At 42.0% G+C, this 15,462-nt stretch overlaps 1 long non-coding RNA gene across 1 annotated transcript in view; it reads left to right on the forward strand.

Annotated features, from left to right (window-relative positions):
- The window catches only part of LOC138746178 (uncharacterized), a 145,478-nt gene that overhangs the window by 1,975 nt on the left and 128,041 nt on the right, over positions 1-15,462 (forward strand). The window lies entirely within an intron of this gene.

Below are 15,462 nucleotides of genomic sequence, written 5' to 3' on the forward strand. Positions count from 1 at the left end.
TTGGTGTGTGTGTGAGTGTATGTGTGTGAGTGTGTGTGTTGGTGTGTGTGTGAGTGTATGTGTGTGTTAGTGTACGTGTGTGTGTTGGTGTGTGAGTGTATGTGTGTTAGTGTGTGTGTGTGAGTGTGTGTGTTGGTGTGTGTGAGAGTGTATGTGTGTGTTGGTGTGTGTGAGAGTGTATGTGTGTGTTGGTGTGTGTGTGAGTGTATGTGTGTGTTAGTGTGTGTTGGTGTGAGTGTGTGTGTTGGTGTGTGTGAGAGTGTGTGTGTGTGTTGGTGTGTGTGAGAGTGTATGTGTGTGTTGGTGTGTGTGTGAGTGCATGTGTGTGTTAGTGTGTGTGTGTGTGTGTTGGTGTGTGTGTGAGTGTATGTGTGTGTATTTGAGTGTGTGTGTTGGTGTGTGTGTAAGTGTGCGTGTGTGTATTGGTGTGTGTGAGTGTATGTGTGTGTTAGTGTGTGTGTGTGTTGGTGTGTGTGAGTGTATGTGTGTGTTAGTGTGTGTGTGTGAGTGTGTGTGTTGGTGTGTGTGTGAGTGTATGTGTGTGAGTGTGTGTGTTGGTGTGTGTGTGAGTGTATGTGTGTGTTAGTGTACGTGTGTGTGTTGGTGTACGTGTGTGTGTTGGTGTGTGAGTGTATGTGTGTTAGTGTGTGTGTGTTGGTGTGTGTGTGAGTGTGTGTGTTGGTGTGTGTGAGAGTGTATGTGTGTGTTGGTGTGTGTGTGAGTGTATGTGTGTGTTGGTGTGTGTGTGAGTGTATGTGTGTGTTAGTGTGTGTGTGTTGGTGTGTGTGTGAGTGTGTGTATTGGTGTGTGTGAGAGTGTGTGTGTGTGTTGGTGTGTGTGAGTGTATGTGTGTGTTAGTGTGTGTGTGAGTGTATGTGTGTGTTAGTGTACGTGTGTGTGTTGGTGTGTGAGTGTATGTGTGTGTGTGTGTTGGTGTGTGTGTGAGTGTGTGTGTTGGTGTGTGTGAGAGTGTATGTGTGTGTTGGTGTGTGTGTGAGTATGTGTGTGTTAGTGTGTGTGTTGGTGTGTGTGAGAGTGTATGTGTGTTAGTGTGTGTGTTGGTGTGTGTGAGAGTGTATGTGTGTGTTGGTGTGTGTGTGAGTGTATGTGTGTGTTAGTGTGCGTGTGTGTGTTGGTGTGTGTGAGTGTATGTGTGTGTTAGTGTGTGTGTGTTGGTGTGTGTGAGTGAATATGTGTGTTATTGTGTGTTGGTGTGTGTGTTGGTGTGTGTGTTGGTGTGTGTGTTGGTGTGTGTGTGAGTGTGTGTGTTGGTGTGTGTGTGAGTGTTAGTGTGCGTGTGTGTGTTGGTGTGTGTGAGTGAGTGCGTGTGTGAGTGTGTGTGTTGGTGTGAATGTGTGCTGATGTGTGTTTGTGTGTGTGAGTGTATGTGTGTGTTGGTGTGTGTGAGTGAATGTGTTTGTGTGTGTGTGTTGATGTGTGTGTGTGTGTTGGTGTGTGTGTGTTGGTGTGCATGTGTGAGTTGGTGTGTGTGAGTGTGTGTGTTGGTGTGCATGTGTGAGTTGGTGTGTGTGAGATGTGTGTGTGTGAGTGTGTGTGTTGGTGTGTGTGTGAGTGTTAGTGTGCGTGTGTGTGTTGGTGTGTGTGAGTGAGTGCGTGTGTGAGTGTGTGTGTTGGTGTGAATGTGTGCTGATGTGTGTTTGTGTGTGTGAGTGTATGTGTATGTTGGTGTGTGTGAGTGAATGTGTTTGTGTGTGTGTGTTGATGTGTGTGTGTGTGTGTGTTGGTGTGCATGTGTGAGTTGGTGTGTGTGAGTGTGTGTGTTGGTGTGCATGTGTGAGTTGGTGTGTGTGAGATGTGTGTGTGTGTGTGTGTGTGTGTGTGTGTGATACTGAGCCAACGAGGTCTCAGTCACACTCAGCAGAAAAGAGATGGTTGGACGAACAACGGGTCAAACAGCATCGACGGACGAGGCAAAACCCTTCAATGATGATGAGGTCCACTTCAGTACATACGCACCATAATTCATCTATGCTGGAACCTAAGAATACAAAATCAAGTCCTATACTATACTAGACATTAAAGGATAATAAAAATAAAAGATAAGCAGGTCATAAATATTTAGTTACAGAAGTGCAGGAAAAGAAAGTGTAGATTAGGGGAGTAAGGGGAGGTTTGAGAGCCTGATAGCCATTCGGGGGGAAAAAGAAACTCTTCTTGAACCCTAGATTTGCTGGACTTCAGGCTCCTATGGCAGCAAGAAGAGGTTGTGACCTGGGGGGTGGGGGCCCCTTTATGATTTCTTGAGACAGCACCTCACATTAGAGATCTTCGGTGGATGGGAGGCTGTGATAGATTTGGGCTTGTCCATGAACCCAAAATCTTAGGCAATCACTGGGAACTGGCCACACAGTGGTTTAGGTGTGTCTGTTGTTAGTTATTAGGGCATATACTTTGAGATAATCTTCTATCAAAACACAGAAAGGCTAAACCGTGGAGAGCCTTCCTTCACCTCCATCAGTTCCACTAAATTTGATACAGTTAATCTTAGATAATCTGTTTTAAATCATTCTTGCTAAATTTTTTTGCAGCATTATCTCGGATATGAATGCGTGGTCAAAGTTTAAGTATTGGCAACATTCAGTAGGACAAATACAATCTTGAATTGCAATCATAGCATTTTGAATTTTGTCAGGCCATTCACCAGCTCAAGTCCTAGTCATATGGTATGGAAACAAACTCTTTGGCCCACCCAGTCTGTTGGAACCAACTAGCAACATTTATCCTAATCCTGCACTAATCCCATTAGTCCTGCAAATTATTTAGATTTCACATTTATTGTCAGAGCACATACAACTCTGAGATTCTTTTTCCTGAAGGCGAGGCAGAATTACCCATACACAATGTATATACGTAAACAAATAAAGAAATGTAAACATAAATGCAAATAAACTGACAGTTCAATAGAGAAAGAATAAAAAAATAAAGTGCAAAAGTACGAGTCCTTAAATGAGACCCTGATTGAGTTTGTTGTTGAGGAGTCGGATGGTGGAGGGGGAGCTACTGTTTCTGAACCTGGTGGTGTGAGTCTTTCCTGATGGTAGCAGTGAGAACAGAGCATGTGCTGGGTGGTGTGGATCCTTGATGATTGCTACTGCTCTCCAACAGCAGCGTTCCTGTAGATGTTCTCAATGGTGGGGAGGTTTTTTGTGATGTCCTCTCACATGACTATGGAATTCCCCATAAAGGACACTCCAATTCTTAGCTGCTTTCAGTAAAAAAGATTTTCTTGTATTTTTCCCCAACTTTAAAAATACTCTGTAAATGCTGGAAATTAACATACATTAAAAAGAGTGGAAAGTTACTGGAGAAGGGGAAAGTCTTTGATGTACATTCAGAATTGTAATCATAATGGAAGAGAAATGGTAAAGGAATGTGTGAACAAATAGAACCTGATTCTGTGCCCACTTCTGGTCCTAAGGTATAATGAAATGCGGGATTGTGAGCGTTACTTGGATTAATTACTTGCCAAGGAATGGGTTTGGTTAAAAGTAATGTTAAACTGACCAGTCCAGAGGGCATACTGGAAAACTTGAGTGAGAGTGTTCTGCAGACTCTCTTGAAAGGGAACAGAGGAAGTGGAGAGAGAGAAAAAAATACTGTTTGAGAGAGGGAGAGAGAGAGATACTGTTTGGTGCCATGCAAAAGGCACAGTGGAAAATTACAGAGAGACTACAATTATCAGGAAAAAGAGGTATACCACTATTCAATGTACAGATCATGTTGGAAAAATGTGTTGCAAGATGTTGGTGGATTATTAACCACTTACTATGGAAGATGTCAGTTGAAAATTGACCTTTTTAGTGTTCGCAAAGTTTTTAAAAAACAATTCCTTCTGAGTTTCACACTGCAGTACTGATTTAAAGATTGTTTGTTCCCAATAGTTATACAGGGTACATGCATTATATTAATGTTAATAAAACCATTAGAAACATTTTAGTTTTGGATAATTTTTCTAATTATCAAACCATAAGATTAGAAAGAACAAAAGTGGGCGATTTAGCCCTTTGACCCCCTACATCCCTGGAATCATTTTCCCAAATCTCTGCACTCTCTCAAGCATCAACTTTTGTTCAGTGTGGGCCATAGAACTGGACACAGAAGTCCAGTGATTTGTAAAGGTGCTAGTGAATATTAAGGAGGGAAACATGAGTGTTGTGAGTGGAAGATGGATGAATTAATTAATAAAGGTAAAGATTCCATGATTGTCACATAATACTACACTTAGAATGTAACCTTTTGTCTACCGTAAGGCAGACAGAGAGTCGCCAATTTGTCTAGCTCTCCTCACAGAAACCTACTGCACCTGGTGTTCCTAGATGGTCTCCCCTCCAAGAACTGACCAGTCTCTTGGATCAGACAATCTCACGCATATCCAGGCTATTAGGTATACTCGATTTCATGAGTATACACGGAATTTTCTTTTAAAGCCTTCTTCACAGTATCTGTTACTTGTCTATTAAATAATTACAACATATGAAAAGAAAGATACATATTGTTAGTATTTAGTGTGCATATTGTGAATAAATTATTTTTGAAATTAAAAAAAAATCTGTGTTTCTGTCCCCATGCCCCATTTAGAATTTCCGTATACATACTGCACAGTGTATTTGATTTCAAGCAAGCACAGGATTAGAAATTCCACTGCATTCCTCTTAAGTCTTCAGGGGTTGTTGCAGAGTTATCTCTTCCAATTCCAACCCAGCTTGCTCTCTCTTGTTCACTGTACAGAAGCATATGAGCGATGAATGTATCACCCTGCAAATGCTTACTAACAAGTGCATTTGATCTGCTGGTGGAGAATAAAAGCAACCAAACCAATCAGTGGAACTGGATTTGACAGCAGTGCTTCTGGCAAATCTGCTTCTTCCTTACAGCTGGGTCCTGCAGTTTCGAGAATCCACGAGGTGAAGTTCTAAAGTTACGGAGGAAGTCTGATGTTAGTCCTGTTGTGAGATCCCACAGTTCTGCCTGACTGTAGTGGACTCGTGTGCCGGAGAAACCCAGCAGGCCATGGAAGTCATGGGAAGTCAAGGATAACCAATGTTAAGGGCCTGGGCCCTTTTGCAGGTATAAGTGCCTGAGATCCTTGTGGAGGCCAAACCGGGAGGCCTGGAAGTGCAACTGGAAACCACGTGGCACAAGATGGCGGCAGAGGCAAGTAGCCAGCAAGGACTCATGGCTGTGGAAATGGGTCAGGGTGATCACATGACCATAGAGCTTGAAAGCAGCAGGGATTACAGAGGGGGAGCAGTGAGAGAGACACTCAAAGAAATTTCTTTGAAGAGTGGAGGATAACTTCTTTGTGGTAGGCATCCCTTGAAGAGACTTTGGTATGGATCAGCTGAATTGAGTTTATCAAGAAAGTCTGCAGATGCTGGAGTCGGGTTCAATGCACAAATTTGCTGGAGAAACTCAGCAGGTCACGCAGCATTCGTAGGAATTAAAGGATAGCTAAGGTTTCAGGCCTGGGCCCTTTGCTCAGGTTCCAACTGATTGATGCTCTTAATCTTAATGAGTAGGTCAAGAAGTTGGGGCATTAAGATATTTGCCTCAATTAGGGAACAATTTGAAAGTCCAAAGTGAAGGATTATATTCTTGTGCTTAGAGTAACCCCACTCATAGTCCCTACAGCGATGAGTTCCAGACCCTGAATCATGGAACTGTGAATGTACCGCATATAAAATAGATGGGAGAAACTTTCCAGACTACCCTCAGACAGCACAGTTAGCCCAATGCTATTAAAGCACCAACAATCCGGGTTCGATTCCGGTGTTGACTGTAAGGAGTTTGTACGTCTGCATGGGTTTCTGCAGGTGCTTTGGTTTTCTCCCAACCTTTGAAATGTAGGGGGTTGTAGGTTAATTGGTGTATTTGGGGAGGGGGCACAGGCTTGTGGCCTGAAAGGGCTTGTTGCCATGCAGTAGATTCAAGATTCCAGATTGCTTTATTGTCATTTAATAGTACATTTAATAGTATTGAATTGTCATTCAATAGGCCTTTTGGCCTTCCGTAAGGCAGACATAGAGCCACCATTAGTGTCACTCAGTGCCCATTACAATAACAGAGCAGGGGAAGCAACAGAGATACTGAGAGCCCATGGATTCTCCTCCAGCGCTCCCACAGCCTCTGCAGCTGCACAGACTCCTGTTCAGTCCATCGGCCGCCCGAGCTCCAGATCCAAACCTCTGATACAATAAGAACGCCTTCAGAGTCCGATGCCCTTTGGCAGTCCTTCTTGCCTGTCTAAATTTAAACATTGTTTAAAAAATGAAAACTTAAATTTTTAAAAAAGAATTTTAAATAAAAAAATGAGCAAAACCTTGGTTATGAAATGAGGATCAAGAACCAGCTCTCATGCTGATCTCTGCATAATTGCAGGAGAAAGTACAACCGGATATAGATAAACCCATTGAAATAGATATTAGCTCAACATTTAGTTGGTGAACACAATCAAAAAGGGAATCCTTGTATCTGATGTGTGATGAGATTACTGGCAGTAGGCAATAGGCATTAATTCCTTTAGTTGGAGGAAAGGCAAGAGGAAGAGTTTCTACTGGAAGAGGTGGATAACTTCTGCACATTTTGCAATTCTCAAAATCGTAAAACCCATTGGTAAAGAAGGCAATTTCACCTCGTAGAAACACACAAAATTGTGGAGGAACAGGCAACGTCCATGTAAGGCTACAGAAAGTCGATGTTTTGAGCTGATACCCTTCATTGGAGATAGCAAGAAGTGGGCAGACGCCCAAATAAAAGGATAGGTGGGTGGGGAGAGTAAGGAGCACAGGATGGTGGGAAAGATGGGGAAGGAATGGAAAACAGGAGCTAGAAGGTGAAAGGAGATTGAGGCTGAGGAAGATGTACTCTGATCAGAAGAGGAAAGGAAAGAGATAGGAAGCTGGAGGAAGGAAGGCATGGGAAGATGATTTCACCCTGTGACGTGCACGCAGGGATTTTGCTTTCTCTTTAATTGACCTGTAGCCACGTTGCTGGCAAGGAGATCGGTTGAGAGCAGGGTATAATGAGATTGTCAATCCCAACATTCCCAGTTTGCTTTTCAACCTAGGCTCGCACAGGAAGTGCAAAACACAGGAAATGGAGCTGGTGATGCTGCTCCAGGCGTCCGGACAGGAGGGAAGTGGGAAAAAAATCATTAATACTATGAGCATCTGCTCTGGCAGTGTTGTCACATTTTACACTTTGATCATTCTAATTTATTCCTCTGTTTTCCATATTCACTCCATCCTTTCTTTAACCAGGACTGGAAATAGTGCATTATAATGCAAAGTTAATGTGTACTATAATTTTGTTGGAAAATCTTCCGTGAGATGTTAATGGTGACTACTCATCCCTTCCTCCATTGCTATGATTCTACATTCTAATGTGTGAAAGCCTCAGTGTCCCTGAACCTGTTCAATGGCATCCACTGATGCACAGTGCGAGTCAAGATGTCACTTCTACAATTTTTGTGCATGTTTGGAACATGAATAACACATTGTAATATTAACAGCCCCACATGAAAAAGTTAAAGGCCAGAATTCCAGGATCCTGCTTTAGGTTAAAAACTTGCCCTTCATGCCAGCTCTTCTCAAAGCCTGTCCCGATGCACAGTGCTATAGAACCATGGCAGACCCTCTCCCCACTCTTCTCGTACCTCTGACAATACCACCCCTCTCTGCTGAAACTGACTCTACAGCCGAAGCCCCAATCATGACTGACTGATGATCCAGGCCCTACCCTCCTACTGTGACCTGTCCAGGCACCTACAACTCTCTGTTTAAAAACACTTATCCCTGATGTCTCCACCTAAACTTTCTTCCCTACACTTGATACAGATGTTCTCTTGTGTTTGCTATTCCTTCCCAGGGAAAAGCATGCTGGCTGTCTACCATAGCTATGCCTTAAGAAAATAAATTGGACAGATCCATGGATGGCAGGGGTATAGAAGGATGGGTGCAGGGCAGTGGGACTAGGCAGAATTATAGTTTAGCCTAGACTAGAAGGGCGGATGGGTTGTAGTGTTATCTGGATCAATGGAATTCAGGAGGTCATGCAGCTTCCAATGGAAGTAAATCAACATTTTGGGCCTGAGGCCTTGTTTCACTCCAGCATTTTTTGTTAGTTTTGATCTCGGGATGAGTTTTCATATATGACGAGTCATTGAAACACCTCCGAGTTGCCTAATTCATGTATGAAGAAAATCTTTAATGCTTAGCAATTTACAGCCTCCCAACATAGCTTCGCACGCTTATAAATCACTTCGAAAATGCAATCACTTATAAGGTATAAAATGCACTGGATAATTTGTTCGAAGCAAGCTCCCTTCTTAAGCCCTGTGTACGTCCTCTCTACAGACACTGAGCGTAATAGAGTTACTTTCAATTCATTTTTAAAGACGTGGATGTTACTGGAAAAGGTCAATATTTATTACCGCTCCTAAATGATGTTTGGAAGGCACTTGGGGGACTTGCCTCTCGTGAACTTTGGCAACTTTTCTGGTGAAATTACCCCCACCCCATTTGTTAGGGCAAGACCCCAGCAACAAAGAAAGTCATTCTGCACAGGATCTTGGAGAGGATTCTGAAGATAGTTGTGTTCCTCCATCCTTGCCTAGTTTGTATTAGTAGCCTCAGTGGAAAAACTGCAGAACACTTTATGGATAGTTTTCTGATGGAAGGGTGGTGAATGAGATGCTAGTCCCATTGGTGAGGTTACATTTGGTGGTCTGGTTGCAGTTCAGGTCTCCTTTTATTTGAGGAAGGATGTACTGGCCTTGGAGGCAGTGTGGAGGAAGTTGCCTAAATTGATTCCAGAGATCCAGGGGTTCGCTTGTGAGGAGAGATTGAATCATCTGGAAGTGCACTCATTGGAATTCAGAAGAATGAGGGGGGTGGGGATCTTATAGAAATGTATAAAATTATGAAAGGAATAGATAAGTTAGAGGTAGGTAAGTTTTTTTTCCCACTGGAAGGTGAGACTAGAAGTAGGGGGGTGTGGTCTCAAGAAGATTTAGGATGGAGATGAGGAGGATTTGCTTTTTCCGTCCGGAAGGTGGTGAATCTGTAGAATTCACTGCCCATTAAAGCAGCGGAGGCGACATCAGTAAATATATTCAAGACAAGGTTGGATCGATTTTTACATAGCAAGAAATTAAAGGATACGGGGAAAGGCAGGTAGGTGGAGATGAGCCTATCATCAGATCAGCCATGGTATCATTAAATGGCAGAGCAGGCTCGACGGGTCAGATGGCCGACTCCTGTTCCTTGTATTCTTATGTTTTCAGTCAGTTTGGCTGCTTTGCATTGAATGTTGCTGATCTTCATGAGTATTATTGGAGTTACACTCATATAAGACAATGTTGAATATTCCATCACATTCCTGAATTGTGGATGGTGGAAAGACTTGATGTCAGGAAGTGAGTCAATCACTGCAGGAAACCCAGGCCTTGAACTTGCTACTGTAGGCACAGTCTTTACATGGATGGTTCAGTTGAACCTCCAGTTAACCATAAGCACTTTGTTGATGGACAGAGATCAATGGCACTGATGCTAGAGGGGTCAGAGAAGGTGGTCATTGCCTGTGGAATGAATCTTACTTGCCATTTATCAGCATTTACCTAAACATTTAATCTGTCTGTGTGCAGGCATGCACAATGACAAGTGATTTATATGTGTTTGCTTGTTTTTACACCAAGGATGGAAGAAACACTATTTCGACCAGTTGTACTTATACATTTGAATAATAGGATGGAAGAAACACTGTTTCGACCAGTTGTACTTATACATTTGAATGATAATAGGATGGAAGAAACACTGTTTCGACCAGTTGTACTTATACATTTGAATGATAATAGGATGGAAGAAACACTGTTTCGACCAGTTGTACTTATACATTTGAATGATAATAGGATGGAAGAAACACTGATTTGACCAGTTGTACTTATACATTTGAATGATAATAATAAAATGTAACTTCAACTTTAACACCCCTATTTTATCCACCATCTTCCATTAGCCCTCTCCTCCAAACTCTTTCTTCCTTAAGATAAACCTGCCTCTATTATTGAAACACTAAATATTTTTATTCCAGCCGTGCTGATAATGTGAGAGGAAGAGTAACTCTGGTGAAAGTTATCTGCGACCCGGACTGATAAATCAAAGCCTCAAAATTAATGAAGGCATCACCAATGCAATTCCCATTTAATCACTGCAATTATTCTTTTGGAAAGATTTCATTTTATAATTGTCTTTCAAGTTAGGTACTAGCTTTATTAGATGAGAATAGAAATGCAAACTGAAATGTAAGGTGTTATTTTAATGACGGGTTTAATCCCATCTAATCCTAATATATTAGTTCAGATGTATCAAAAATATCAACTGTTTCAGAATTCAGCTAAGAACTGCAGAAATATTCTGGTGTTCCACTCACCGTCAGCGATTCCAGACCCAAACTTGTGATGCATAACACAACACATTAGAGGTCATTGTCAAACTCCTACCACTTTATAGGGCAGTCGAGCATTATTCGATCACTGGGTTTTGGATCAGTCTATGGAAAATTAAGTAAGATATTGGTGTGAAAGGAAGTGGTTATTGTGTTAAACTTAATATGTTTGTGCTATGTACTTAGCATCTCTCCTATTTTAAATTCATTTGCATCTGTCTGAACAGATTCAACAAAAACTACCTGACTTAATTAAGTGCCATTTACCAAACATCACGCTCCCAAAGATTCTTGGGCCACAGAAATAGAGGGATGAACTACTGAGAATAAAGTTCAACCATGACATGGACACATATTACAACTGTGTGTGGTCTGGCAGTTCATCCATAGATGTATATGACCCAGTGGCCATCTTAACTCGTGAGTTTTCATCATTTGGATACTCAAATCTATTCAAATAAAAGCCTGTAACAATGTTTTGTATGTTTTTTAATGTAGTCGGTCGGTCCAAGTACAGAAGAAACCAAAACTTTACTGCTTCACAGGGAAGGGGGCCCATAAACTTTGAACAGAGTCCTGGGGAGACCACAGCTGTAAAAAGGTTGACAATAGCTGGCCTATTGCATTCAAGCCTTGATTCTGTCACCAATCACCGAAATATTACTCTCTAAAATTACTCTCAAAAACACATTGTATAATCTCTCTGACATACATCTTTCTGGTGAATATTACTGCCGATATTGTTCTTGCCAGTTTCACATTCTGATGGGATTCACCCCACGAATTGGTGTGTGTGGAACAAATGCCACTTCAGAGCTCTGATATTCAAAGTACTTTAAGGGAACATGCTAACCGTTCCAGTTTCTCACACCTGCAGCTTTTGCAATCAACACACTAAATGGAACAGTGTCTGTCAGCTCTCTGAACTCACTTTTACTGAAGGGGGTTGCACTGGATAGCAAATAGCAGTCTGTTGCAGGCTGGATCAGGGGTTCTCAGATATGGCACCAGAATTACTGAGATGCTGACCTGTGGTCATAACAAGAATGAAGCCATTTCTCCTCTTTGACATTAGCTCCTTGGCATATGGTACTATCCGACAGGTCCAATTTCTTCCTCTCGTTCAGGCTATGAAATTCCTTTCTTATGCTAATGCCTACGAGGTGTCCAATAATGTGAAGTGTTTAAACATTTTTTTGAACGAAAGCACCAGAATTGCAAGAATAAGTATTGCTGAAGCCTTGACCAGGAACTCTTATAGTAAATATACACAATTGCTGGAGAATTAGTGGTGATTCTGCCTGGTCCGCAGGAAAAAGGAATCTCAGGGTTGTATGTGATGTCATGTATGTACTCTGACAATAAATCAGAACTCTGAGAAACTCAGCGACCATAGGCAGCAAAATTATTATAACCAATGTTTCAGCCCTGAGCCCTCTGTCAAGGAATAACAATTTTGTGTATTTACTATAGCCCAGCAGAACCTGCTGAGTTTCTCCACAATTTTGTGTAGTTACTACAATCATAGCATTGCAGACTTTCTTTTTTCACTCCAGAAACTCTTACGATGTTTTTTTTCAATGTCACCTTCCCAGCATAGGCAGTAGAGGCCATGGTTAGCATTCATTTAATCGGTGCATATTCATTTCAGTAGTTGAATGGATTTTAATGCATGTTGCTGGTCACAGTCGAGAGAAGGGAATATTTGGAGCAGGAGCTGGCAAATTGTCATGCAGCCTCTTGTTAGGACAAGGGCATTTTATTTTGGCAACTTAGGCCTGTTTGGAAGCCTACGCACACCTCCTCCTAGTACTGACTATAGATGGTACAATCAGGGGTGGCACATTTATAGTAGTGGTTAGTGTAACAAGTGTTACAGCGCCAGCAATCCAGGTTCAAATCCAACACTGTCTATAAGGAGTTTGTACGTTCTCCCTGTGGGTTTCCTGCGCAGGCTCTGGTTTTCTCCCACTGTCCAAAACATACCAGGGGTGGGCAGCACAGGCTTGTGGGCCGAAAGGGCCTGCTACCATGCTGTATGTCAATGTGTAAATAATAATGTGTAAATTAAAAGCTAGGTTACTGATGTTTCAATCCACAAGCTCATTTTGGCCAGCTCCTTACTGGTTTAGCCACCTTTGGTCAAAATTAATCCCCAGAGATGCTCTCTTTAATCTTTGTAACAGAAACCATTGTTTATCTCCTGATACAATTTGAAATATACCTCTTCATTCAAAATAAGGTTAAATAGCATTGACCCTGTCCTAGGACAAGACTTTGGCAATGCCAGGCTAGTTAACTCTGCAAATTACTCTTTACTGAATTCACTGGCCTTCACTGGCATAGCTGCTCTTTATTACTTATCACCAATTCACCAAGGTGCTTAATTTAAGATTGAGTAATTTTGGTGGGTCTGGAATCTTCAAAGTTCAGAATTATTATCAGAGTACATACATGACATCACACACAACCCTGAGGATCTTTTTCCTGCGGATGAAGCAGAATTACCACTTATTCATAGTGCTCAATGTACACATGTAAACAAATAAAGAAATGTCAACAAATTGACTGTGCAATACAGAGAGAAAAAAAAAACAATATAGTACAAAAGAACTGAGTCCCCGATTGAGTTTGTTGTTGAGGAGTCTGATGGTGGAGGGGCAGCAGCTGTTCCTGAACCTGGTGGTGCGAGTCTTGTGGCACCCATGTCTCTTTCCTCGTGGTAGCAGTGAGAACACAGTGTGTGCTGGGTGATGTGGATCCTTGATAATCGCTGCTGCTCTCTGACGGATGTTCTCGATGGTGGAGAGGGTTCTGCTCATTAGGTAACAATAGCAGAGATCGCATAAAAATATAATAAAAAAAAAGGAACAGGAGAGGGCACTTAGCCCTCAAGTTTGTCCTTCCATTGAACATGTTCATGGTTGATCTATGCTGGACTCTTCTGCGCTAAATCTCCATAATCCATTTGCCTTGATCTCTTTTTCTTTGGCTTGGCTTCGCTGACAAAGATTTATGGAGGGGTATGTCCACGTCTGCTGCAGGCTTGTTGGTGACTGACAAGTCCAATGTGGGACAGGCAGGCACGGTTGCAGTGGTTGCAAGGGAAAATTGGTGGGTTGGGGTTGGGTGTTGGGTTTTTCCTCCTTTGTCTTTTGTCAGTGAGGTGGGCTCTGCGGTCTTCTTCAAAGGAGGTTGCTGCCCGCCGAACTGTGAGGCGCCAAGATGCACGGTTGGAGGCGATATCAGCCCACTGGCGGTGGTCAATGTGGCAGGCACCAAGAGATTTCTTTAAGCAGTCCTTGTACCTCTTCTTTGGTGCACCTCTGTCACGGTGGCCAGTGGAGAGCTCGCCATAGAACACAATCTTAGGAAGGCGATGGTCCTCCATTCTGGAGACGTGACCCACCCAGCGCAGTTGGGTCTTCAGCAGCATGGATTCGATGCTTGCCTTGATCTACCTCCATTTTAAATATATCTGATGATGTGGCTTCCACTACCCTCAGAGAGAGAATAAATTTCTATGCACGTCAGTTTTAAATTCTGACTCTAGTTTTGTATTTTACTTCCATACAGGGTATTACTGAACTTGGGGCTTTTAGAATGACAATTTGATGGTCAGGATTCAAGTGGCTTTTGAATTTCTGAATTTTTTTACTGGAATTTAAAATCTGCACCTCTATATGTTTTGTTTGGGCACCTGCCTACATTTTGCTCAAACATTGATGAAGGGCTCAAACCCGAGACGTTGGTTATGTTTCTTTATCTTTGCTATATAATGTATAGGGAGTCCCCGTGTTATGAACGTTCGACTTATGACAACTCTTACTTAGGAATTGTTCCTCAATTCATGCGTTCACCTAATGTTAACTCATGAATCAAGACATCGATGGAACAAGGGTAAGTGTTAACTTTTAATCATGATTTTTTTTCTATCTAAACTGTTTTAAGAACTGTTTCTTTAATTTTTTTTATAGTACTAAGTGAAACATTTGACAAATTGATACTAAATAAAATCTATAGGTACCTGTTCTGACTTAACTATAAATTCAATTAAAAGACAGACGTAGGAATGGATAATGTTCATATTTTCTTTTATTAATTGAAGAAGGGCTCAGGCCCGAAATGTCGGCAATATATCTTTGTCTCCTATGGACACTGAAAGACCGGCTGAGTTCCTCCAGCATTTTGGTGTGTTTTTACTAAAATCATAGCATCTGCAGACTTTCATGTTTCACTACGTGAAAGATAAAAAGATCCAGAGAAAAGTGATGATCGAAGGGAACAAAATGTGTGAGTTACAAAGCACAAGGCAGGAAGGATCAAATGAGAACCAGCCCGATTGGCGTAGTAGTTAGCGCAAAGCCTTTACAGCAACAGCGATAGGGATCAGGGTTCGAATCCTGCACAGTCTGTAAGGAGTTCGTATGTTCTCCCCATGTCTGGATGGCACAGACTCGTGGACCGAAATGACCTGTTACCGTGCAGTATGTCTAAATTTTAAAAAAAGTGGTGATAGGAGGTGGACAACAAAAGTCCAAACCAGGTGAAAGTGCAAGAAAATGAAACACTGAAAGGAAAGTAAAATAAATGTCAGCGAATGTGAATTCAAAATGCGAGAAATGCTGATAATTTGTAATTGTAGAACTCAGTGCTGGATCCAGAGTGCCTTGTTGCAAGATAAGTTACTGTTCCTCAGGCTTAAATTGCATTTCATGGGAACAGTATTTGAGGCTGAGGACAGAGAGGTCAGAATCACAGAGAGATGGAGAATTAAAGTGACAAACAAGTGAAGATGGACTAATGTAGCTGCTCCATAAGTCGGTCAAGTCCTTCCAGTGTGTAGGGGACCAGATTATGAGCAATGGATGCAGTCCACTAAATTGAAAGCAGTGCTGTTAAATTCTTGCTTCATGTATAGGGAACATTGAGACTGGTGGAGAATGAAGCCATTTGGCCCATCGAGACTGCTCCAGCATTCAAACCCTCTCAACCCCA

This window comes from Narcine bancroftii, chromosome 11, assembly GCF_036971445.1.
Source record: "Narcine bancroftii isolate sNarBan1 chromosome 11, sNarBan1.hap1, whole genome shotgun sequence".
NCBI lineage: Eukaryota > Metazoa > Chordata > Chondrichthyes > Torpediniformes > Narcinidae > Narcine > Narcine bancroftii.